This window comes from Tasmannia lanceolata, unplaced genomic scaffold (genome assembly GCF_043159265.1).
Source record: "Tasmannia lanceolata isolate RefF3 unplaced genomic scaffold, GAP_Taslan_0.1 ptg000023l, whole genome shotgun sequence".
In the NCBI taxonomy this organism is placed as follows: Eukaryota; Viridiplantae; Streptophyta; class Magnoliopsida; order Canellales; family Winteraceae; genus Tasmannia; species Tasmannia lanceolata.
The window spans coordinates 32,956,827-32,984,167 of NW_027518700.1; the positions used below are offsets into that span (position 1 = coordinate 32,956,827).

Genomic DNA, 27,341 nt, shown 5'->3' on the forward strand with positions numbered 1-27,341 from the left:
ACAAATCGATTCAAGTTCTTGAAGTTAATGAATTTCAGATTTCAAGGATTTTCAGTTTCTGGACATTTAAGGATTACCAATGGCTCTAGGGTTCACCAATTTCGGCCTCGAATGACATCCAAGGAAGGGAATCGTGCGCTCTTTTCTTGTGCAATTTAATACTTAGGTTATAGCATCTTATTGCCTGGCATATCTCAGAATTTCCGTGGACAGTAACCTCGGAGCCAACAACATGCTATAGCTTAAATATTCAAATTGTCAAAGATTGGTTGCAATTAGGATACGATTATGGATGCACTGGCCATTTTTCCAGGAAAATCTAAAGATCCTAAAATTTCGGCTTCAAATGATTAAGGAATTAATACGTAACAGAATTTTAAGGTTCTTTAGAAACTTTTGTGATGATTTTTAATTAATTTCGGATTTTCAATGAATTTTATCAATTTTAAACCATATGAGTGATTTTACAAGTGAAATTATTGTAAACGAATTTCAAATGAGTTGATACTTCTACAGCAGCAAGATATGATGAGATGTAGCTTACTGGAAGATTTTTACAGATTTTTACATTAAGCTCATATTTAATTTTGATTTAACAATTAATTGACCAGATTGTAAAACTAACACAGAAACTACAAGAAATAGAACTCTAAATTCAATGAAATTTCTACAGTAGTAAGATATAAGTAAAGGTAGCATGCTGTGAAATTTTCATGAATTGTCGAAACTATTTACTATCAATTTCGGATTTTTCAATTTTCAGACCAGATTATGAATTAACACTACACCCCATACGAAACAAGATCTAAATCACTTGAAACTTTTACAGCAGCAAGAAATATGAAATATAAGACTACTGTAAAAATTTTGAGAATTTTATCTGCGATCTGATGTCAGTAAAAATTCTCCCAAAATCTGATAATTTTAAAAAAAAAGCATAAAATAATATACCAAAAAAATCCCAACAATTCTTACAAATTCATGGTAGAATGTAACAATATCATATTATTTTTCCACCAAATTTCATTATTTTTGGAATCTGTTTAGTATATCTTTTATTTTTCTTCGTCGAAAAGATATTTTTAAAGAGTTTTCTATTTTTAAAACACGATTTTCGAAAAAATTACGACTCCGGAAAACATCCTCCAAACTTATTCTGATGTGATGAACACAAGAAAATTTTAAAATTTCAAAAAATAGATCATCCTGAGATGGCTATTTTTTCAAATTTCGTAATTTCTCAACCATTATTTTAAATAAAATTCTACTCTTCACTCAAATTCTAAAAAACCTTTGATCCAATGTCCGATCCGATCCGATAGTTATTTTACTCTATTTAGATAGATCATTGTATTAAATTTTGGGACGAACCGGAATTGAAACACTCATGTAGATCGTGATTTTGAGCACACACATATAATATTGAATTAAATTCAATTAAATGCTAAAAATCGTGCAAAAATACATAAAAAAATATCAAATAATCCTGGAAAAATCTGAGAATAGTGCACCTACCTGTGATGGAGATTTTGGGTATCCTTTGAATAGAACAAGATTTGAAGGCGGAGATATGGAGGATTTCTCTAGTAGTTTTCTTTGAGTCTTCTTTCTCTCTTTTTTCTCCCCCTTTTGAAAGAAGAGAGCATGGGTATTTATAGGAGAGGGATGAGCCAGGTTGCCATCTTTAGGGCCTAGAGGTGTAGGGTGGAAATTGAGTGATGGAAAAAGGAAGGGGAAAGAATGGCCAAGATCGGATTTTTCTAGAATATTCTCCCTCTTCTTTGGCATCTTCCATTTAAGCCATGGCTATGTTAAAAATGACAGGCACTTATGCGGCCAAGATCAAGTACTAAAGATTTAGGAACAATTCAAGGTCCAAGATGATGCCATTTGTCCTTGGAATCTTTGTAGATTTTGGAAGCAAATTTCAAGGTAAGGAAAATGTCCAATTTGGTTGCCTTTGTAGAGAATGGCAACGATTTGGATGGTTGCGATTAACTGCAATCTCCATGTGATCGAAAGAACGGGCGAGATCGGGTCTCCAAATATCCTGAAATCTTTGCAATGATATGGAATAAGATTGGGTGGTTGAGATCAATTTCGATCGAAAGAATGGACGAGATGATGCCTCCAAATCTCCTAGAATCTTGTAAAAGATTTTTCAAATATTTTGAATGTAAAAATCGAAAAACGCGGTTTTCAGGAGATTTTGAAGTCCGATTTCGATAATTCTTTCGCCATTAAAATCGTTGATTTTTCCTTTTTCATTTAAGCCCAATGTTGCCATAGAAATATTATTTTCAGAATTTTTGACCAATGCGAGCCGTCGGTTTTTAACAGCGAATCGTTTTTCCAACCGTTGATCAAATTGACGATTCGATTGATCCAACCAACTTAATCAATTTTTGATGAATGATCCTAACCTTTGAAATATGAATTTTGACAACAATTAAAGTACTGAAAGCACTGTTGTTGATAATTTGGTTAAATTATTTCGACGGCTCTCGTTCACCCACATTGATCTGTGATTTTTCACTGGTTTTTGCTCAATTAAGTGACACAATGTTTAATCTGAATTTGAGATTAACCTTGATCGATCCTATTTTGACTAAATGATCACAAATTCTTAGTAAGGAAAGACACCCGGGTTAAGATCTGCCCTTGATCTAACGATTTACGGAAATCGGGTCTCGGAATGGAATCAGGTCCCGGGCTGTGAAGTGACCATAGCTTATTTTGTCCCGATTGATGATCCGTAAAGTCAGGTCGAGATATTAATGACCTAAAACATATAAATCCATGATAGAGGGGCTCTCACATGGATTTAACACACTAAATTCATCAATCAGGGTATTTTTCAATTTTTCGGATCTAATCATCTCACCAGGTACATCTCTTTATCATTTCGGTTTTCAGAAAATTTGAGGATGCATACTTTACCAATGAAATTCCACGGATCAATATATTAGGTTATTGTTGGTTAAAGTGTAGCAAAATAAGGGTGTCTACAGATGCCCCTCTTTGGTAGAGATGACGTAGTCATCGAATACCAAAGTAAAAGTGACAGAGCCATTTTGCGTAGCTTTAATCGACAAAGGACTCCCTAGACACAATGCAGCCTACTATAATGCAAGACCCTAGATGAAATCCTAGAATTTGAATAATAATAAAACAAAACTCGATGCGGCGCCGTTCACAAACGGGCAATTAGAGAATGAGATATCATTTTCGAATGGATTCTGAAGGGAAAGGACAAAGATCGTTCTCAAACGGTTTTAAGAAGGAGATGAGACGCCGCTCACAAGCGGGTTCAACGAGGATAAGAAGCATTCCCAAATGGACTTGGACAATGAGGCACCGTTCACAAACGGCCTCAAGGAGGATAGAAAACCATTCACAAATGGACTCGAGAAAAGAGGCACCGTTCACAAACGGGCTCAAGGAGAAGACAAGACCATTTACAAATGGACTCGAGAAATGAGGCACCGTTTACAAACGGGCTCAAAGAGGACGATACCATTCACAAATGGATTCGAAAAAAGAGGCACCGTTCACAAACGGGCTCAAGGAGAAGACAAGACCATTCACAAATGGACTCGAGAAATGAGGCACCGTTCACAAACGGGCTCAAGGAGGACACGAGACCATTCACAAATGGACTCAGAAAATGAGGCACCGTTCACAAACGGGTTCAAGGAGAAGACGAGACCATTCACAAATGGACTCGAGAAATAAGGCACCGTTCACAAACGGGCGCAAGGAGGACCTGAGACCATTCACAAATGGACTCAGAAAATGAGACACCGTTCACAAACGGGTTCAAGGAGAAGACGAAACCATTCACAAATGGACTCGAGAAATGAGGCACCTTTCACAAAAGGGCTCAAAGAGGACATGAGACAATTCACAAATGGACTCAGAGAATGAGACACCGTTCACAAACGGGTTCGAGGAGAAGATGAGACCATTCACAAATGGACTCGAGAAATGAGGCACCGTTCACAAACGGGCGCAAGGAGGACCTGAGACCATTCACAAATGGACTCAGAAAATGAGGCACCGTTCACAAACGGGCTCAAGGAGAAGACGAAATCATTCACAAATGGACTCGACAAATGAGGCACCGTTCACAAACGGGCTTAAAGAATTTAGAGTTTTTTCATGAACTTGAATTTGACGTAGGATTGGATTCTTTTGAATCGGGGATTGGATTTGATGAATTTTTTTTTTTTTGGGAAATGAGGCACTGTCCACAAACGAGCTCAAGGAGAAGACGAGACTATTCACAAATGGCCTCGAGAAAAGAGGCACCGTTCACAAACGGGCTCGAAGAATTTAGAGATTTTTCATAAACTTGAATTTGACGTAGGATTGGATTTTTTTGAATCGGGGATTGGATTTGATGAATTTTTTATTTTTGAGAAATGAGGCACCGTTCACAAACGGGCTCAAGGAGGACATGAGACCATTCACGAATGGACTCAGAAAATGAGACACCGTTCACAAACGGGTTCAAAGAGACCACGAGACCATTCACAAATGGACTCAGAAAATGAGACACCATTCACAAACGGGTTCAAAGAGACCACGAGACCATTCACAAATGGACTCAGAAAATGAGACACCATTCACAAACGCGCTCGAAGAATATAAGAAACTATTCCCAAATGGATTTTAAAAAATGATGCACCGCTCCCAAACGGGTTAGAAGAAGATAACAGGCTATTCCCAAATGAACCCGGAAGATGAGACACCGTTCACAAACGGGTTCAAAGAAACGAGATAGCTTCGATTGATGAATTCAACAATGAAGAATTTAGAGATTTTTCATGAATTTGAATTTGAAGCAGGATTGGATTTTTTTGAATAGGGGATTGGATTTGATGAATTTTTGATTTTTTGAACTCAATGAAATCGGGGATATTATGGATCGTGCCCAACAAAGATGTTGGAAACTACGATTTTGACGAATGATGAAACGGCAAACCTTAGGAACGAAGAACCATTACTAACAAGAATGGATTAGGAACACTTTTATGAAACTTCAACAAGATTTTTCTCAGAGAGACTACTAGTCTTGTCTTCTGGGGATTTTGATAAGTGAAACCTTGAACAAGATACTTGAAATTGGTAATCTAGAACAACGGCTCTCTTGGATATTAACATGGAAAAGCGGGATTTGCCTGTTGACAGGTGTTTAGATAAACATTTCTTGACCAGGATAGTATTTAACTAACTGGAAGGAGATTCTGAATTTTGATGGTTCATCTTTCTAAGAAGTTGGCTCAACCACCATTGCATCTGAGGCTCTTCCAAGCTTAAGGTGCCTTCTTGGGGTATGATTTTTTTACGGAAGCTGGGCTTTCTGATGTTTCTACTTCTGAATTCTTCTAAACTGATCTTCTTTGAAATGAAGCTGTTTGACTAGATTACCGAGCTCTTTCATACAATCGCAGGGAGCTGCCGAGGTCGGGCCTCCTTCACCAAGACAGATGCATCATTTGGACATAAGAACGACGATTGACTCTTTCTAAAGAGAAAACTTAGATAAAAGGCACTACTCAACGGATTGAGCAACTCTGAAGGAGTGAATATATAATGACAAAGATTGACTAACTACACTGACAGACACAGTAATGCTTCGGACTTAGTTAACGTTTTATTTGGTAAGTCTATCCTTTCGAGGAATATTTTTTCAATTGGTAAACACTAGACTTTTTCCTTAAAACAGTAATGCCTCAAAGATTTAATTACGACCCCTAAGATTGCTTAGCTTCAATGCCCCCAGTTTTGAGGATGTCACTTGAATTTGCTTGAACTTTAGTTGATCTTCAGTCTTGATACCGGCTGTAGCCTTCTTATAATGGTTCTCTTACCGTGACCAAGTCACCTCTTCGGGGTTTTTAACTTGGCGGACCGTGCTAGCCTTAACTTTTGCTTGAACCGCCTTTCTAGGTTTTCGATTCAGCAGGCTATCCCCTTAGCTTTTGCCTAAGCCGCCCTTTCGGGTTTTCAACTTAGCAGGGGAATGATCTTAAATTTTGCCTAGACTGCCCTTTCAGGTTTTCAGTCTAGCAGATCTTCAAACTCCGTTCTTTTTTTCTTTTCTTTTTTCACTTTTTGTGTTTCGGGACCTGTATCATTAGTTCTGAACACCAGAAGGACTTTATAGGTAGGATAGGGCTTTTCAAAGAATGGCTTAAGGTTCAATAAAGATTTCGACCGAACCTGTGAACAGGTTGCCTACATATCCCAAGGTAGGAATCAGGTCGTGTGTAGTTCAGGGCGAATGCCCCTAGTTTGAAGATAGATTGTTTGAAGGTTAATTGATTTTTCTTTTTTCTTTTTTTGTCTTTCTGGAATAATTGACTTCTCTTCTTTTCGAACTTGTCCCCTTTTTTTCTGAAAGGATTGAATTTCCTCTCTTTTTTTTTGAATCGACCGAACTCGGTTTAACCGAGCTGCCTACGTACCCCAGTGTAGGGATCAGGTCTCGAGTAGTTCGGGGCGAATGCCCCGAGTTTGATGGGTTTTCAAGAAAATTTGATTCAAGCTCGAAGGGTTTGCAAACCGGTATTCTTTTGACATTGGGTTCTGATTTTGGGATTTAATCGGCCAAAGGAGGCCTTCCGATGTTCAGATTGGGAATCGATCTAGGTTACTAGAGTCCCTCTGGTACTGATTATTTATTTCTTCTTTTTTCGGAGTTTGACGGCATTTCCAGGTAAGAGATAATGGATCTTCTTCTTTCAAGATTCTAATATGTGCTTTCGACTTTTATAGAGCAAAACGTGTTTTTTGACATTCTCCATCTATGGATTTGTAACTCTTGATATTTGATGATCACTTTTCAATACTTGCTCTTGAACTTCTTATCTTGAATTTGTTGGCTTCATGTTATGAATTTGAGAACCGAGGTCATTGATTGAAAATATGAAAGTGGTTTCCGCTCTATGTCTTTCACTTTCTTCATTCTCTTGAGCTTTCTATCTATGTCTTGCCCCTGGTATCGGTTGTAGCTTTTCTAGACAATCTTCTTATTCTTGAAATAAGTTTATCAATTCTTCACACTCTTCAGAGGGTAATGTACTTTTAATCGGCATTCACTGTATCAAAGTTTCAGTGCCAATGTTTACCACTTCAATTTCATCTTTGAAAGGCTGGGATTGACGCTCCTCCTCTTGTTCAAGTAATTGCTGTGACTCAAGTGGAGTTTCGTCACTTTTGTCCTCATTTGAGGAGGGAGTCTTACTTTAAGATCAGAAGCATACTTAAGAAACAGACACAAGTGAACTATTGGAACTGAAATTTTTATTTAAAGAAAAAGCTATTACATCTGACGACCTATCCTGAACATGCTCAGGATTCACAACTTTGAATAAAGAGAAAAGCAAAAGATAACTTGCCTGGACTAGGCATTAACCTTGAACTGTAAAATCGGACTCAACAATTGTACTGACCATGATGACTGACTTCAACATAAAATAGTAAACGACTAAAACTTTAACTGCCGCAACTGTCTAGCTTCGTAGGCTCGGCGAAGGCTGGTTCATATCAGGATAGCAGCTACTATAACATCTTCACTGTCTGCATCTTCTTCTTCTTCAAAAGGTTCTGACCCAGACGTCTCAAAGGTAGGTTCTAAGGCGCAGATAAGAGTGAGAGGATCAAATTTTGGGTCCCCTATGGTTATAGCACTGACAACAGCAGCGGGGTTTGCATGACCAAGTAATAGGTTATTGGTAGCATCGGGTCTTGGCTCGAACACAAGGCCTTTATTGTCAAGCAACCTCTGGATTCTGAATTTCAGGGCAATGCAATTATCAGTGAGATGGCCGAAATTTCTATGGTATTCGCAGTGTTGATCTGTTCGCCAATTTGCTGGTAAAGGATTAGGAAGAGCCCTAATGTCGGGCAGAATTATGCGACCTGAGGCTAGACACTCCTTGAGTATCCCAGATGGTGGAAGAGGGAGAGGGGTAAATTCTGTCTGGGCCTGTGGTCGAGGTGCGACAGCAGGTTGGGTATAATCGATCACCATGGGGTTCTGAGGTTTTGAAGGCTGAGGCTTGGAGCGGGAAAGGTTATTAATTTCAGCTGATGGAGACTTCCTGAATTCTCTGGTATTCGGGTTACTTCGGTTGAATACCCCTTGAGCCATAGCCTCCTCTATTTGGGTGCCTGCCACGATAAAGTGTTTGAAGTCCGGATAATACTGCAACGACATGTGATACTAGAGCTGGGGGGAAATATTTGTCATGATTATCTGGACCTGCTCTTCCTCAGAAGGGCGCTCCATCATCTGAGCTGCTAGTCTCCTCCATCTTTTCACAAAAATCAGAAAGGATTCTCTCGAGTCTTGCTTAGTTCTCTCTAAATCCTTTCTAGTGATTTCTGTCCCATCATCATATTTGAACTGCCTGATGAATTGCTCACCGAGATCCTTCCATGTCCTGTAACGAGTCTTGTCTAGAACCATGAACCATCTCCTAGCAACTTTAGTAAGTGAAACAGGGAACAGCTGAGCCATCTGTTCAGGAGATAGGCCTTGAGGCTGACACATGATGGTGGACATTTGCAAATGTGTGATTGGACAACCCACACCATCATATTTGTCAAAATCTGGCATTTGAAAATTAGCAGGGAGACAGATTTCGGGAAACAGTGTGAGGTCACTGGGATTGAAACCGCACTGGTCCTGAAACTGGATGTCCTGAATCTTCCTGGTAAGAGTTTCTAATTTTTCCATAACTGTCTTATCAACCACGGACCAAGAAGGCCTATTGCGATCCTCGCTGTACTGCTCTTTTTCCAAATCATCTTCGGCTTTATCGGGAATAGTGATGAATGCTGGCTGGGCAGGTGCGGCTGAAGTAGCTGCATGGTGCATAGGCCATTTATCTTTGGACAACGACGGCCCCAACTTCTCAGAAAGCTGAGCCTTGATAACTCGGTTCTCTTCTTTGAGCTCTTGAAGTTGCTGGAGAATCAAGGTGAGGGTATCGGTAATAGCAGCGGGTGGAAGACCAACTTGGTTGTCTGCCATTGACGAGGATGAGGATGAGAAAGAAGGAGATGCTGGGGTTCTCAGAGAAGGTGGCGGGGATACATAATTTCTCTCCAATCGTGAAGATATCCGAACCCAAGGAGTAGTGGGGTTAGCTATGGTGTTTACTGCCCTGAAATATTTGAAAGACATATTTTAAACTCAGAAAGAAGTAGACAATGATGCACGCATAGACCAAGATAATGAGAGAGAAAGATGAACTTTATTGATCAATTATTAAAGCTTGAGTACATGATTCATTCTTTCAAAGATAAACGGATAAAATTAAACATGGAACTAAGCATTCTTTTTAGACTTCTTCTTCGGACGACAATCTTCCTCAGCTGACTCTTTTAAGGGTTTGATGATTCTGACATCCCAAGCAGATGAAACGGCTTTGACAATCTTGGGCTTGAGATCTTCAGGCGGATAAAAATGACGAAGGGGAGGCACAATAGATTGCTCCCTTCCATACTGACGCAGGATCCTGGCAGGAACATGAAATGAAGTCTTTTTTAGACCAAGAAAGCGAACGTAGTTAGCTTCTCCGGTGTTGAAGACAGCTTCTTGGATTCCAGGAATTTGCCAATAAATCTGATCTTGTCGGTGAGAATTTAACCATTCAACCCAATCGCTTTTATGATCGAAAGAAACATCATGACACCATTCGCTGAAGGTGTACAACGTATGATCAAAATGGACAGGAGCTGCAATTTTTAGCTTGTGGCACAACCACACCTGGAGTAATGCAGGACATCCTGAGAAAGAACCAACGAAAGAGCGAACATAAGAGCCTGGACCTAAGCTGGCACGAAGACGAGCCATATCATCCAATCCATTGAAGGTTTCTGCAAGCATAGTAGGAATTGGATTGGCGTCACGATCCATTTGATCAACGAGGTCCAGAAGAACAGCTGACGCAAAGCGAGAAGGCTGGACAGTGAGGAACCTAGCAAAGGAGCAGAATCTCAAAGCGCGTCGTCGGGCTTTTTTAATATCAACAGCACCAATGTGTCCAATAGGAGGGTAAATGTCAATCAGATGTTGCATGGACACTTCTTGGCCTTTCATGAAAGAGTTCATGGATTCATCTGGATTATTCATTACGCGAAGGAACAAAGGACGGTAATCTGGAACACAGGATGGCTTCACCAGAGGGCCATCCATAGGATATTCCAATAAGGCACACCATTCTTCAAAGGTGGGACACATTTCTTGGTTGCCAAAACGGAAGACATGATCGGGATCCCAACACTCTGATGCGGCATAAAGTAATCCCCAATCGAGCTTAATGGTTGCCACATAGCCGAAGAGATTTTTCTCTTGCTCACTTATGGCATAGATATGGGATTCTCTTAATGTACCACGGATCCAATCAAGAATTGTACGAGTAGACATGGTGCCTGTAAGCCAAGAGAAGAGATATAAGAATGATCAAGATTACATGAACACGAGATTGGGATAAGTTCCTGCCAGTACAAAGAAAGTATGAATACATGATCGAATCACATGATAGAGGATTGAAAGACGTACGATCAAGAGATGGGATGAGATAGCATAGGATTGCTTTCAACGGATAGATCATGAATGACTAATCCTATGAGATCTTTGGAAATGATGGGATTTATATCCTAACCCCAAAGGGAAAGTTTTTAAGCTTCGCATATTTTAACAGTGTTACCTGAAGGCATCAACCCTAATCCTAATCTAGCGGAGTGGAGAGAGGATCTCGACTCATGACTTTGTTTGTGTACCTAAGGACCGATCGTGGCCATTGGAAGATGGACCATGGCCTAATCTAGACACAAATGGGTAGGATGTCCTAAGCTAGGCTCACACACGTGATGCACATGTGTTCGTATACTACATGCATGTGTGGGTTAATCTAGGGGTAAGGCCAAGAGTTCCCTTAGCGCGAATCCGTGTTCGATATACTGTACCAGTGTCCGGCGTATCAGTACGTGAACAAGAGATCCGTTTACGCACCATAAGGTGCTAGGCTAAGGGTGGAATGCTTCTCTAGGACAGAGGCACCAGGTGATGAAATCCCAGTCAACCATGCTAAATAACACTCTGGGTTCCTAAAATAGGACGTGTGTGCACGTGAGATGCAAGGGTTTAGATGCAAGTGATGTAAGTGTGTGCAATAAGTTTGCGCAATCTATGATGCCTTCAGGTTTTGTTAGATTAACTTTGAGTATGATGTGATGAGAAAATAAAATAAGACAAAATAATTCAATGGTTCCGAGAGACTCGAGACAAATCGATTCAAGTTCTTGAAGTTAATGAATTTCAGATTTCAAGGATTTTCAGTTTCTGGGAATTTAAGGATTACCAATGGCTTAGGGTTCACCAATTTCGGCATCGAATGACATCCAAGGAAGGGAATCGTGCGCTCTTTCCTTGTGCAATTTAATATTTAGGTTATAGCATCTTATTGCCTGGCATATCTCAGAATTTTCGTGGACAGTAACCTCGGAGCCAACAACATGCTATAGCTTAAATATTCAAATTGTCAAAGATTGGTTGAAATTAGGATACGATTATGGATGCACTGGCCATTTTTTCAGGAAAATCTAAAAATCCTAAAATTTCTGCTTCAATGGATTAAGGAATTAATACGTGACAGAATTTTAAGGTTCTTTAGAAACTTTTGTGATGATTTTTAATTAATTTCGGATTTTCAATGAATTTTATCAATTTTAAACCATATGAGTGATTTTACAAGTGAAATTATTGTAAACGAATTCGAAATGAGTTGAAACTTCTACAGCAACAAGATAGGATGAGATGTACCTTACTGGAAGAGTTTTACAGATTTTTACATTAAGCTTATATTTAATTTTGATTTAACAACTAATTGACCAGATTGTAAAACTAACACAGAAACTACTAGAAATAGTAATCTAAATTCAATGCAATTTCTACAGTAGTAAGATATAAGTAAAAGTAGCATGCTGTGAGATTTTCATGAATTTTCGAAATAATTTACTATCAATTTCGGATTTTTCAATTTTCAGACCAGATTATGAATTAACACTACACCCCATACGAAACAAGATCTAAATCACTTTAAACTTTTACAGCAGCAAGAAATATGAAATATAAGACTATTGTAAAAATTTTGAGAATTTTATCTGCGATTTGATGTCAGTAAAAATTCTCCCAAAATCTGATAATTTTCAAAGAAAGCATAAAATAATATACCAAAAAAACTCCAACAGTGCTTACAAATTCATGGTAGAATGTAAGAATATCATATTATTCTTCCACGAAATTTCATTATTTTTGGAATCTGTTTAGTATATCTTTTATTTTTCTTCGTCGAAAAGATATTTTTAAAGAGTTTTCTATTTTTAAAACACGATTTTCGAGAAAATTACGACTCCGGAAAATGTCCTCCAACCTTATTCTGATGTGATGAACACAAGAAAAATTTAAAATTCCAAAAAATAGATCATCCTGAGATGGCTATTTTTTCGAATTTCGTAATTTCTCAACCATTATTTTAAATAAAATTCTACTCTTCACTCAAATTCTAAAAAACCTTTGATCCAATGTCCGATCCGATCCGATAGTTATTTTACTCTATTTAGATAGATCATTGTATTAAATTTTGGGACGAATCGGAATTGAAATACTCATGTAGATCGTGATTTTGAGCACACACATATAATATTGAATTAAATTCAATTAAATGCTAAAAATCGTGCAAAAATACATAAAAAAATATCAAATAATCCTGGAAAAATCTGAGAATAGTGCACCTACCTGTGATGGAGATTTTGGGTATCCTTTGAATAGGACAAGATTTCAAGGCGGGGATATAGAGGATTTCTCTAGTAGTTTTCTTTGAGTCTTCTTCCTCTCTTTTTTCTCCCCCTTTTGAAAGAAGAGAGCATGGTTATTTATAGGTGAGGGATGAGCCAGGTTGCCATCTTTAGGGCCTAGAGGTGTAGGGTGGAGATTGAGTGATGAAAAAAGGAAGGGGAAAGAATGGCCAAGATCGGATTTTTCTAGAATATTCTCCCTCTTCTTTGGCATCTTCCATTTAAGCCATGGCTATGTTAAAAATGACAGGCACTTATGCGGCCAAGATCAAGTACTAAAGATTTAGGAACAATTCAAGGTCCAAGATGATGCCATTTGTCCTTGGAATCTTTGTAGATTTTGAAAGCAAATTTCAAGGTAAGGGAAATGTCCAATTTGGTTGCCTTTGTAGAGAATGGCAACGATTTGGGTGGTTGCGATTAACTGCAATCTCCATGTGATCGAAAGAACGGGCGAGATCGGGTCTCCAAATATCCTGAAATCTTTGCAATGATATGGAATAAGATTGGGTGGTTGAGATCAATTTCGATCGAAAGAATTGACGAGATGATGCCTCCAAATCTCCTAGAATCTTGTAAAAGATTTTTCAAATATTTTGAATGTAAAAATCGAAAAATGCGGTTTTCAGGAGATTTTGAAGTCCGATTTCGATAATTCTTTCGCCATTAAAATCGTTGATTTTTCCTCTTTCATTTAAGCCCAATGTTGCCATAGAAATATTATTTTCAGAATTTTTGACCAATGCGAGCCGTCGGTTTTTAACAGCGAATCGTTTTTCCAACCGTTGATCAAATTGAAGATTCGATTGATCCAACCAACTTAATCAATTTTTGATGAATGATCCTAACCTTTGAAATATGAATTTTGACAACAATTAAAGTACTGAAAGCACTGTTGTTGATAATTTGGTTAAATTATTTCGACGGCTCTCGTTCACCCACATTGATCCGTGATTTTTCACTGGGTTTTTGCTCAATTAAGTGACACAATGTTTAATCTGAATTTGAGATTAACCTTGATCGATCCTATTTTGACTAAATGATCACAAATTCTTAGTAAGGAAAGACACCCGGGTTAAGATCTGCCATTGATCTAACGATTTACGGAAATCGGGTCTCGGAATGGAATCAGGTCCCGGGCTGTGAAGTGACCATAGCTTATTTTGTCCCGATTGATGATCCGTAATGTCAGATCGAGATATTAATGACCTAAAACATGTAAATTCATGATAGAGGGGCTCTCACATGGATTTAACACACTAAATTCACCAATCAGGGTATTTTTCAATTTTTCGGATCTAATCATCTCACCAGGTACATCTCTTTATCATTTCGGTTTTCAGAAAATTTGAGGATGCATACTTTACCAATGAAATTCCACGGATCAATATATTAGGTTATTGTTGGTTAAAGTGTAGCAAAATGAAGGTGTCTACAAAATCTCTCGCTCGAAACACACGAACAAAGCTGCCTGGATTTGTTCTCTCCAGCTCAACTGAGAGTGCAGGCAATATGCGGTAAGAGTCTTCTGCATTCCCACACTTAATTTCATTGATGATGTTCATTGCGTGGTACGCTTTCCGATAGGTTATAGTCACACCCCACTGCATCTTGATATATTCTATTATGACCGTTGTCGCCGTGTCTTCCGGACAAGCGAATAAGCGTAGGCATTCCCCTGCGACCCAAGAAGATGTAGCATGAGGGTGATCATTGCCACTTATCGTGGATGTACACGTATGGTCGGGTACAAAAGTCTTAACCACCACATAACTAAAATGATTACTGCCCATTATACGCCATATGCAATCGCTTACTTTACATCGAACTCCATACTTTCTGGGGGTGGAATTTACTGCCACAAATGTAAATCTTTGCCGAATTGCATACTCACGAATCTTTGTCGGATTGCATACTCACGACTCCTTTGTTGAAGAGGTCTTGAAACATTCCTGAAGAAGTACAATACCATTGACTGTCATTAGGTTGGGCTGAATCACCTCCTGTAACACTAACAAATTCATCTTCGAAGTCTTTTTCCAAATCCACTTCCAAGTATGGTCGTTTCACATTTCGGTGTTCTCTATCCCTTTGAGGTGGAATCGAAACAGAAGGTATAGGTGGATGATGAGAAGGTTCAGAAATACACACATTGTTTGGGGAAAGCATAGACGGGAGCATACAAACATTGTTCGGTGGAAACATAGACGTATTCATTGAATTAATACCCTCGGGGCTTCTGCTTTGGGTTATGTACAGCATCACAGAATTGACCGCATCTTTATCAAAGATCTTCATCAGAGACTGGAGCATATCGTCATTACCAACATCAACTAAAGTGGTTATGTACGGATCAACAATGTATCGACAATTTATCGATAGTAACACCTCCTTACATATACTCCCCATTGTTTAGCGGATAAGATCTTTAAAATCTAGCAAGCTAATCCGACGGCTCACCGAAATCAATGACTTCCTCCCTCCGACATATTCTCAAGAAACTTCATCATTCAAATAACCATCATAGTGTAAAAGAAACTCAGGCATTTACGAATACCTGCAACGACACGAAATGAACATAATTTCAATCATGTGTAAAGATCAAAAATTCAAGAAGGTTGTCAATTATAAGGAGGGGTTATAAGGGACAAATACAGCTTACCTGAGATGCTAAGTTATACATATGGTATGGCAAGTTCAAAGAGAGCCTATCATCTTGTATTAAGTATAAACAAGGATTATCCTATCATACAGAAGGGTTATTCTATTATAGACAAGGCTTATCCAAATATACATAAGGGATGCCAAGTTAAACATATGGGATGCCAAGTTATACATATGGGATGTCAAGTTCAAAGAGAGCCTATCATCTGCTTATTAACTTTAAGTAGGGCCTATAAACTGGTTATTAAGTATAAACAAGGGTTATCCCATTATACAAAGGTTTTCAATTTATACTGAGTTTATCCAACTTCTTCAGAACATACCAACAAAATGAAAATGAAACTAAAACATCCAAATATCAGTTATTAGTTTTAAAATAGGTTTCAGATCATAAGAAAAACAACGTTTCCAAATATAAATGGGGTTATCCAATATTGACAGGGGGTATCAGAACTAAACGACGGATTATCAATGTAACACACCATCTTCCCCCGAAAGTAAGCCGGAAAGACCAGTGACATAAGAAAAAACTGGAAAAAAAAACTTCCACTTACCTATTTAGGTTTTCTCTTTCTTCTTGTAAAAATGGCTTGGAGTGAAGAAGATCAAAACATGGTGATTATACAATTGAGGTTTTCTTCTTTCTTCTTGTAAAAATGGCTTGGAGTGAAGAAGAAGATGAAAACATGGTGATTATACAATTGAGGTTTTCTTCTTTCTTCTAGTAAAAATAGCTTGGAGTGAAGAAGAAGATGAAAACATGGTTTACTTGCAATGGAAGTAAGTAAAAAGCTTTTTGATTTGACAAGGGGCATTTTGGTCTATTTTTCAGGCAGGAAATGGGTGTCAACACCAAATGGACATGTGCAAATTCGGTGACTTCAATTGGACATTTTCCTATTTTTCCGACGTCATTTGAAATTTTTCCTAATTTTTTTTCCCGGTCCTGCTTCGATAATCACACCTTGATTTTATGCAGAATGACCCATATGCCCTCAGTATAATCACAGATTCTACCAATTTACAATACAATTTAAGGCAGTGATAAATTGACCCCATCTAGGTCAGTGCTTAGAGAGAGAGAGAGAGATATGGGGTCGACTTTAAGATATTAGAGGGTCCATTTATCACTGCCCTACAATTTATAAAATTATGCTATGAAAGGGCGTACAAACACGGAAAGATAATTTCTCCATCTTTAAATCAACCGGAAATGAACTCTTTTTGGATAGGCCGCTATTATATTCTAAAATCCTCGCCGGTTGACTAGAGACTCGTTCGTGTTGACTCGACCATGTCATTAACTGAGTAACGAGTTAGAAAACTAAGCTGTATTTTACTCAAGTTTTTCATTAATGTTGGATTTCTTATAAGATTTTCAATATGAGAAATTGTTAGAATATTCGTTAAATTTGTGTTTATTTGCAGAGTTTCACCTTTAATTCAGAACGTTGAGAGAATTCTTTGATTGCCCCAATTTTTTCTTTTTAGAATGTAGCTTACAAAATTGGGGATTTTTTCAATAATGTTTTAATTAAAAAATGTATATTTGTCATTTTCCGTTGGCCGACGTTGGGATTTTGTTGGGGCAGAAACTGAGCTTTGGTGACCACTGGATGGTATTCGAAGCGAGAAACAACAGTTAACCCCCGTTTTTCGATGAAGAGGCACGTGAACTTCATGAATTCCAACTCCCTGGCTCACGTGACCCCTTGCAACTCAGGCTCCAATTCTAAAAAGCAGGTCATTTACAACATACGATGATAAGAGGCGCCAAGTGGCGGAGATCAAGAGGAAAGAGGCCGTCCATGGGGCCGTCTTTGGGTCCGATATATTCCGGTTGGTGGCTCAACCGGAATTAGGCACCACGGTTGCCATGTCACTGGTGATTGTGCTAGATCAGATGTTCAGCCCTCGCCGCTTCTTATAGGAACAGTAATGGCTACACTTCTTAATTTTTCTTATTTGGCTTCTCTCAAGGGCATTGATTTTTTTGTGGAATGCCATGGATTGGAAGCTTTGTTCAATAGGGGTGATTTGGTCCCAGAGAATTACTTCCTTTTTTGTTCCTTCCTTGGGAATACCGCATCATCTGACTGGGCGGGACTAGGAGACAAGATCGGGAGACCTGGTGGTGGGTTCATTCATGCTGTGCAAGGTCATTTTAAAATACATTCAAACAACACTTGATTTTATTGTATAGGAGAGGAAATCAGTGGTCATTGTAATCTAGGTAAAAAATATAGAGGGTTTTTTTTCATTGATAAAAGTCAAAGGCGCAAGTAGTGTTTAAAATGTCTCGGGATTTTCTTTTATTCGTAAAGAATTTCCATGGAATTTGAGATTGTGTTCAGTAACCATTCTCAAAATCATTAAAGCGGAATGGAAACGGTAATCACATGTTGTGTTTGGTTGCACAAAATAATGGTAGCTGTTAGACCGAAAATCGGTAACAGGTACGACAGTGACGTAAGAGCTGAGCTGGATGACCAGAGGAGCTGAGTCCTGAGGAACCGGAGTGAAGGAGAGTGAAGTGGCTGAGTCCTGCTATGAGGGCTGAGTCCTGCACAAGGCAAGAGAGGTCAGAAGACCAACCCGGGTTTTACTCCGGACAGGCCCTTCGACACTCAAGTCAGTATGAGCAGGAGTGCAGAGCTAGTCTTAAGAGTTTTTGGGTAGAGAGGGTTTTTCGTATTACCCCTTGGTTTAAGCTTTGAACCCCTATTTATAGGGGAAAACCTGGTGAGGTGTCCAGGACAGGTGGCGGCCTGTGAGAGGCTGGAGTTCACCTACTCCAGGACAGGTGGCGGCCTGTGAGAGGCTGGAGTTCACCTACCCCAGGACAGGTGGCGGCCTGTGAGAGGCTGGAGTTCACCTACTCCAGGAGAGGTGGCGGCCTGTGAGAGGCAAGAGTTTTTACACCCCATCAGTTGCCCCCTAGTTTTCCAAGTCATTGAGTGACTTGGGAAAGTGTGGTTGATCGATTATCTCGATGGGCACGCGGGGGAATTGAGTCCGGAAATCCAGTCCGGAGTCCAGCTGGAGTTGGGAGTCCGGAGGTCCAGTCCGGAGTCCGGCTGGAATTGGGAGTCCGGAGGTCCAGTCCGGACTAAATCCAGTCCGGAGTCCGGAGGTCTAGTCCGGAGTCCGGCTGGAATTGAGAGTCCGGAGGTCCAGTCGTGACTAAATCCAGTCCGGAGTCCGGCTGGAATTGAGTTCGGAGGTCCAGTCCGGAGTCCGGCTGGAATTGAGTTCGGAAATCCAGTTCGGAGTCCGGCTGGAATTTGAGTTCGGAGTTCGTTAGTTCGGAGTTCGTCAGTCTGGAGTTGAGCCAGTCCGGAGTTCGTCAGTGCGGCTTTGGCCGGACTGGCTTTTGTCGTGTAGCGAACGCGTCACATCCAGTCCGGTTTGGGCCGGACTGGTTTTTGTCGTTTTGTAGAAACGCGTCATATCCAGTCCGGCTTGGGCCGAACTGCTTTTTGTCGTCTTGGCGTCCAGTCCGGCTTGGGCCGGACTGGTTTCTGTCATTTTGTAGAAACACGTCATATCCAGTCCGGCTTGGACCGGACTGGTTTTTGTCGTCTTGCGTCCAGTCCGGCTTGGGCCGGACTGGTTTTTGTCGTTTTGTAGAAACGCGTCATATCCAGTCCGGCTTGGGCCGGACTGGTTTTTGTCGTCTTGCGTCCAGTCCGGCTTGGGCCGGAGTGGTTTTTGTCGTTTTGTAGAAACGCGTCATATCCAGTCCGGAGTACAGAAGTCCAGTCCGGAGTACGGGAATCCAGTCTGGCTGTCCTTTGGGGATAGGTGCGTATAGGCGCGTATTCATACGCGCGTGCTCAATCACATCTTTGTCTGGGAGAATGTGTCCGTCATTAATAAGGGCCACGTGGCGTCATTTGAGTGCCCTCGAGATGCGTGCTTCGCATTTAATGCCCCATCGCCTTTGAAAAGTTATAAAAGGAGGTTTTTACCTCTCATTATTCACTTTTCACTTTTTATCTTCTCTCCTTCTCCTCCTCTGTGAGTTCGGCTTCGCAGTTCGTGTTTGGAGTTTGCGCGTGGATCTTTAGGAGCTCTCTACTCTCCCTGGTATTTTTCTCAGCCTTTCTTTTTACTACATGTCTGATAGTAGTTCGAGTGTCGAGTCCGATTCTGAGTCTTCCACCAGTAGTAGCTCAGAACTTAGGCCGCTTCTGAAGCCTGTAATGGCTAGTCCGGCCACTAGAGTAGATATTATAGACAGCGATGACGGCAGGGACAAGGTCGAAGTGATATTAGACCTGAACGCCACCTCACTCCAGACTAATAGTCTCCACCGAGTAGGGGGAGTGGGGGTAGTGATGTTGCTGAAGCGTCGACAACGTTCCTTCCTGGCTGGGCCGTGGAGGTCATTGCTAGAGCACGGATGGAGGCCAACCCTAAGTACAACATGCGAGCTCTAGTTGAGGAAAATCACCTCACCGAGTCCATGCTGAGGAATATTAGAGATAAATATTGTGTGCCCCCATCATTCGAGCTGAGAGCGGCAATAGAGGGAGATAGGGCGTGCAACGAAAGCTCTGATCTTTGCATTTACGAAGAGTCGTTGAGAGCAGGGTTTCGCTTACCTTTGCATCCCTTCTATGTCGCGGTGCTCCAATATTATGGACTGGCTCCTGCCCAGGTGGCTCCGAACTCATGGAGGTTACTGACTGGGTTTTTGTATCTTGTTCATGGTCGGCTGGAGAGGGGCGTGTCCGTGCCTCTATTCCGTGCTTCTATTCCGTGCTTGTGCTCATCTGAAGAGGCACAAAGAAGGGGGCTGGATTTATATCAGCCAGCGCCCTGATATGAAAATCATTACTGGTATCCCTTCGTCGATACACTCGTGGAAGAATAGGTTCTTCTACATCAAGGACTCGGAGTCCAGGGAAGCATGGCCGGTTCCTCTGGTGTGGGATACTCCGAATACCAGCGGACTGAGCTGCAAACCTCTTCTTGAGGGCGACGATAAGAGGACATTAATCCTGATGCGGGAGGAAGTGGAGCGAATAGGTCTCATTCACTGTTCGGAATTTTCAGGAAAAGATATTCTGGTCGGACTTGGTATAAGTACCGCGACTCCGGCACGTATGTAGCTAGACTCTAAAAACTGCTGATTTTTCCTTTTATCTGCTTCTGACTGCTTCCTTACTTGCAGAAATGAAGAAACAATCAACAGTCGAGAAGATAAGGCAAGGAGCCCAGCCAAGGGCGCAGGAAGGGGCTCAACAGGCACTCCAAGAGCGCCAAAAGAGAAAGGCGACCGAGCTGGCGAGTCCGGCCGGCCCCGTCACGAGACACTGCGCCACCCCTGGCTCAGAAGGCAAAGACCACAGTGAGGCTAGTGGGCCCCTTTGCTTAGGGAGGTGGTTCTTCTAAATCTGGTGGTACATCCACTGGAACTGGAGCTGGGGCCCATCCTCCCGTGAGGATGAGTGACAATATTTTTCGGCCCAATTGGGCCGTTCAGAAGGACGACACTGGCCTGGGCGAGAGCCAAGTAGCGGCTGAGATCGTGAGCAAGTGTCTCCTTTTGAAGGACAAGCAACAGGTCGTCCACGAGCCGCCGGCTACTGGTGAAGAGGCGGTGTTCTCTTCACTCTATCAGGTAATGAATTTGTTTACTTTCTGTCCGTCTCTTGCTTTCTTCCTATACTGATGCTTGTTTCTGTCTGTAGATTGGGATATACTACAACGATCTCAACCAGAAGAGCAAGAAATTCTCCGAGGCCATCACCAAATCTGAAGAGGTGAACGGAAAGCTGGCCCACGAGGTCCAGGAGCTCCAAACGAGCATCGGACGGGTGCAAGCTGAGAAGCAGCTACTGACGGAGGATTTGGCCCTAAAGAGACAGAAGTTGGACAAGGCTGCCGAGGCCATAGACGCCCAGAGGAGGAGAGCCAAAGAGAGGCAGGAGGTGGCAGTAAAGGCGGCCGCAGAGGCGAAAGAGGCCGAACTCTTCAACCTGTCAAGTGAGGCTTATAGTCTTGGGTACTATGACTGCCTCCAGGAACTCCAGGCGTGCAAACCGAACTTGGTGATGGCTAATTAGACTCTTCCTTCCAGGCCGACGATTGTCGACGAGGAGCCAGAGGCCCCTGCCGATACTGCTGCTGATACCGCCGTTGATACTGCCACCGTCCCAGATGCCTCTTAGTATTTATTTCTGCTTCTTTTTGTAATGGTTCTTGAGACCCTACACTTTTTGACAGCCTTTTGAGGCTGATTCTGTAATGGCCCTCGAGGCCTCACATTTTGATTAATGAAATCATACTTGTCCGTATCTATTCTCCTCTTTCTGATAAGCTTTAGCTGAGTAACTTATCCGACTTGCCTCCTAGTTTCAATAACCTGGGATTTTAGGCGTTTGAGAGCACCCATGTTTTCTAAGCTGGGTTTCCAGAGAGTACCCAAGTTTTATGAACTGGGTTTCCAGAGAGTATCCAAGTTTTATGAACTGGGTTTCCAGGCGGCTTTGGTTTTTGCTGTCCGGCTTGCTCCTAACCAGGAGTGGGCTCCTGGTTTTTGTGGAGACAAGCCGCAGCGAACCAAGCGGCAAGTACCCTAGTTTTAATGAACCAGGGTTTCTCAGCAATGAGTACCCAGTTTTAGCGAACCGGGTTTCCAGAAAGTACCCAAGTTTTATGAACTGGATTTCTAGGCGGCTTTGGTTTTTGCTGTCCGGCTTGCTCCCAACCAGGAGTGGGCTCCCGGTTTTTGTGGAGACAAGCCGCAGCAAACCAAGCGGCAAGTACCCTAGTTTTAATGAACCAGGGTTTCTCAGCAACGAGTACACAGTTTTAGCGAACCGGGTTTCCAGAAAGTACCCAAGTTTTATGAACTGGGTTTCCAAAAAGTACCCAAGTTTTATGAACTGGATTTCCAGGCGGCTTTGGTTTTTGCTGTCCGGCTTGCTCCTAACCAGGAGTGGGCTCCTGGTTTTTGTGGAGACAAGCCGCAGAGAACCAAGCGGCAAGTACCCTAGTTTTAATGAACCAGGGTTTCTCAGCAACGAGTACCCAGTTTTAGCGAACCGGGTTTCTAGTTATAAGAGGAAAATTTGAATCTGCAAAAAGAATTATTTATTCATATTATCATAAACATAATTTACAAAATCACCTCTTACACCATACGATGTGCCTACTGATAATATTTCCTGAGATTTTTGGAGTTCCATGCGTGGGGTAGTAGACGCTCCTCCAGTGTTTCTAGTTTTTAGCTACCTGGACGGATAACTTCTTTCACTCGATATGGCCCCTCCCAGGTCGGGGAGAGTTTCCCGACTTTCAATGGTTGGGAGACGGCTGCTCTCCTCAGGACTAAATCTCCTGTTCGGAATTCTCTGGGACGTATCTTGGAGTCATGATAGTTAGATACCCTCTGCTTGTAGGCGGCGACTCGGATTTGAGATTCTTCCCGGATCTCCTCTAGTAAGTCAAGATTGGCGCGGAGCCCGTCACTGTTAAGCTGCTCGTTGAAGCTGGTGACCCTGGGAGACGGAGTGCCTATATCGACTGGTATCACAGCCTCTGTTCCAAAGGAGAGGTTGAATGGCGATTCACCGGTTGGCGTGCGGGGAGTAGTGCGGTACGCCCATAGGACGTGATAAAGCTCGTCTGCCCAGCGGCCAGCTTTTTCATCCAGTCTTTTCTTTATTCCCTGAAGCAGGATCCTATTAGTCACTTCCGTTTGCCCATTGGTCTGGGGGTGAGCTACTGAAGTGAACCTCTGTTCAATCTTTAGATCGGAGCAGAACTTACGGAAGTTCCGGCAATCGAACTGTTTGCCGTTGTCCGTTATCAACGCACGAGGAATCCCAAATCTGCAAACTACTGATTTCCAGAAGAAGTTCTGCACATTTTGCTCTGTGATCTGCGCTAGAGGTTCCGCCTCCACCCACTTAGTAAAATAGTCGATCGCTACTACCACGAACATGCGCTTTCCGGAGGCCGGTGGGAAGGGGCCCAGGATGTCCATCCCCCATACTGCGAAGGGGAGTGGACTAATAATTGGAGCCATTGCCACGGCGGGCTGGTGGATGGTTGGAGAGAATTTCTGACACCTCTCACACCTTTTAACCAGACTCAGCGCATCCTGCCTTATGGTGGGCCAATACAGACCTCTAAGCAATACTTTTATTGCCAGTGCTTTGCCCCCCAGATGTTCTCCAGAAATTCCTTCATGCGTCTCCTGGAGTGTATATGCGGCGTCGCCCAGCCTAAGGCACTTCAAGTATGGGAGAGTATAGGATCTCTTATACAAGACGTCACTGCTGAGGGAGAATCGGGCAGCTCTCTGTATTACCTTGCGGGCTTCCTTTTTATCCTCAGGGAGTTTACCGTCGCGCAAATAAGTGATGATCTCGTCCATCCAGCACGACTCATTCTCTACCTGCATTGTTTCTGCGGCTTTACTTTCGATGCTGGATCTTGGCAGGAACTCCATGTGTATGCTCCCAAGGGTGGTATATCCGGAGGCAGCAAGTTTTGACAGCACATCTGCCTTGGCGTTTTCTGTTCTGGGGACTCTGATGACCTCAAAACTTTCGAACTTGCTGGCGAGTTGGTGGACCTTGGCGAGGTACTTGATCATACGCCTGTCCTGAGCTTCGTAGACCCCCTGAATCTGGTTTGCAACCAGCTGGGAGTCACAATATGCTTTTAAGTTCCGGGCACCGGTTTGGATTGCGAGGCTCATTCCGGCAAGGAGAGCTTCATACTCTGCCTCGCTATTGGATGCGCGGAATCCGAATCTTAAGGCATAATCCGCAGTGAAGTCATCAAGTCCGGTGAGGACGAGGCTAGCTCCACAACTACTTTTGTTTGAAGACCCGTCGATATGTACTTCCCAGTTTAGTGTGCTGGTCGTGGAGCCCTGCTCGGCTGGCGGATGAATGATTTATGTTTCTGTTCCCTCTGCTATACATTCTTTAGGGGTTGTTTTCTCCGCGACTGGGAGCTGCACAGCTTCAGAATCGACGAACTGCTGGGGGATGGTGCATTCAGCTACGAAGTCTGCTAGTACTTGTGCCTTGATGGCTGGCCTAGGCGCGTACTGAATATCGAACTCGCTTAGCTCCACGGCCCATTTCACGAGTCGCCCGGAGATATCTGGTCGATGGAGTACTTGCCGGAGTGGCTGACCAGTCAAGACTTTTATGGTGTGGGCTTGAAAGTAAGGCCTTAACTTCCTGGCTGCCATTACCAGCGTGTAAGCCAATTTCTCGACCCGCTGGTACCTTGTTTCTCTGTCGTGAAGAACCTTGCTGACATAATAGATAGGTTTTTGCTGGCGGTGCTCTTCGCGGACGAGGACAGCTGCCAGAGCCGTGGAGCTAATGGAGAGATACAAAAATAGCTCCTCGCCCGGGTCCGGCTTTGTTAATAGTGGTGGGGAGGACAGGTATTTCTTCAACTCCTCGAATGCGGTCTGGCATTCCTCCGTCCAGGGCGCAGTCTTGAGTCCCCTGACTGCGCTGAAGAAAGGCAGGCACCTTTCCGCGGACTTGGAGATAAAGCGCCCCAGCGCAGCTATCATTACCGTGAGCCGCTGAACTTCTCTGATAGTTTTTGGAGCAGTGAGCTCCATCACAGCTTTAATCTTCTCTGGATTTGCTTCTATCCCTCGTTGGCTTACCATGAACCCCAAAAATTTTCCCGAGCTGACTCCGAAAGTGCACTTGGTGGGGTTAAGCTTCATGCTGTGCTTTTTCAGGACCTGAAATGTTTCTCTGAGATCAGATACATGATCCTGCGCACTGCGACTCTTGACCAGCATATCGTCCACATAGACTTCCATGTTACGGCCGATCTGGTGCTGAAAGAGTCGGTTCACCAGCCTTTGGTAAGTAGCTCTGGCGTTTTTGAGGCCGAAGGGCATAACACGGTAGCAATAAGTCCCTTGATCTGTGACGAAGGAGGTCTTTGGTATATCTGATTCGTACATCCTGATCTGGTTGTATCCGGAGAAGGCATCCATGAAGCTCAATAATTCATGACCCGCGGTGGCGTCGATAAGTTGATCGATCTTTGGGAGCGGATAGCTGTCCTTAGGACAGGCCTTATTTAGATCGGTGAAGTCGACGCAGGTCCTCCATTTTCCGTTTGTCTTCTTGACTAGGACTACATTTGCCAGCCAGTCCGGATATCGAATCTCGCGAATGAAGTCAGCCTTCAGAAGCCTCTCCACTTCTTCTTTTATCGCCTGTCGCCTTTCAAAAGCGAAATGCCTCTTCTTCTGCTTAACCGGTCTACAGGTTGAATCAACACAAAGCCTGTGCATACTGATCTCTGGATCAATGACGGGCATATCAGCGGGAACTCATGCAAAGACATCTGCATTGTCTTGGAGAAACTCAGTGAGCTGGTGCTGAATGCTGCTACTGAGAGAGGAGCCGATCAGAGCAACTTTCTCCTTGTCTTCTAGGCACAGCGGAATGGAGGTGAGGTCTTCAGTGGGTTGAGTCCCTCTGAGTTCATCCCTTACATCGAATAGTTCGATTGGTAGTGATTCCACTGCATTTTTGCCCTTCAGTGCCATCGCATAGCACTCCCTGGATTGAGGTTGATCTCCTCGAACTTCTCCCACGCCATTGGGCGTTATGAACTTCATCTTTTGGTGGTAGGCTGAAGCCACTGCACGGATCAGGTTCTGGCCAGGCCGTCCCAGGATAGCATTATAGACCGAAGTGGCCCTTACTACCAGGAAGTTCACCATGGCGAACGCTTGGCAAGGTGGCTCTCCGACAAGAACTGGGAGCTCAATCTGTCCCTCTACTTTCACAACCTCTCCGGAGAAGCCAAACAGGTCTGAGCTTGCCGGCTTCAGGCGGTCGTCTCCTATCATCATCTTCTGAAAGGCGTGATAGTACAAGATATCCGCCGAACTCCTGTTGTCAACGAGGATTTTCTTTACTTCCCAGTTGGCGACGAGCATGGTTACCACCAGTGCATCGTTGTGAGGCAGTATGAGGTTGTCCAAATCTGCATCTGAGAAGGAGATCTCATTCTCTTTTCTTGTCTTCTTACTGGTGGTGTGCACAGCGTTGATCCGTCGTGCATACGCTTTACGGGCAGCGGAGGACGTGCCCCCAGCGGCAGGTCCACCCATGATTGTGCCAATGACCCCCCTTGGCTGAGATCGAGGTGCCTCTGGCTGCGTACTGGGCGGATGAGGAGTTTTGTTCCGAGCAGGGGGCGGCTGTGATCTTCGAGGGCTACGGCCTCGGGGGCTCTTTTCCCTGCGCTCTTGCTTGCGGCCGTCAGTTCGGATATACTTTTTCAAGTAACCCCGGCCTATCAGCTGTTCAATTTCCTCTTTGAGCTGCCAACACTCATCAGTGTCGTGACCGTGGTCCTTATGGAACCGAAAGTATTTTGACGGATCTCTCCTGTTTCCTTTGGAGATCATTCTAGCAGGCCACTTCACGAATTCCTCTTCGCTAATCGCAGCCAATATATGTTTTCTGGAGGTGTTGAGGGGTGTGAAGTTCTCTCCTCTTCTTTGCGGCAGTGGGGACTTCTCTCTTCTCGGAGGTTTATCCTCCCTACGCTGCTTGGGGGGATTTTTCTCTTCAGAGGTTATCCTCCAATTTGAATTAAGAGCTGCCAGAGTTTCTTCCACCGTTATATACTCCTCTGCCCCGACCATGAGGTCTGCCAGTGACAGCGGATTTTGTCGAGCGACAGCCCGACGGAAATCATTAGACCTGGCACCCGCGAGGAGCGCATTCATAGCTGCTGAGGGATCTAGATTTGGCACCTGAAGTGCCTCCCTGTTG

General features: G+C 42.8%; 1 pseudogene; it reads left to right on the forward strand.

The window, feature by feature from the left end:
• Nucleotides 1-17,470, forward strand: part of LOC143855716 (protein LURP-one-related 8-like) — a 37,989-nt pseudogene extending 20,519 nt beyond the window's left edge.
• Nucleotides 17,471-27,341: the final 9,871 nt, after the last annotated feature.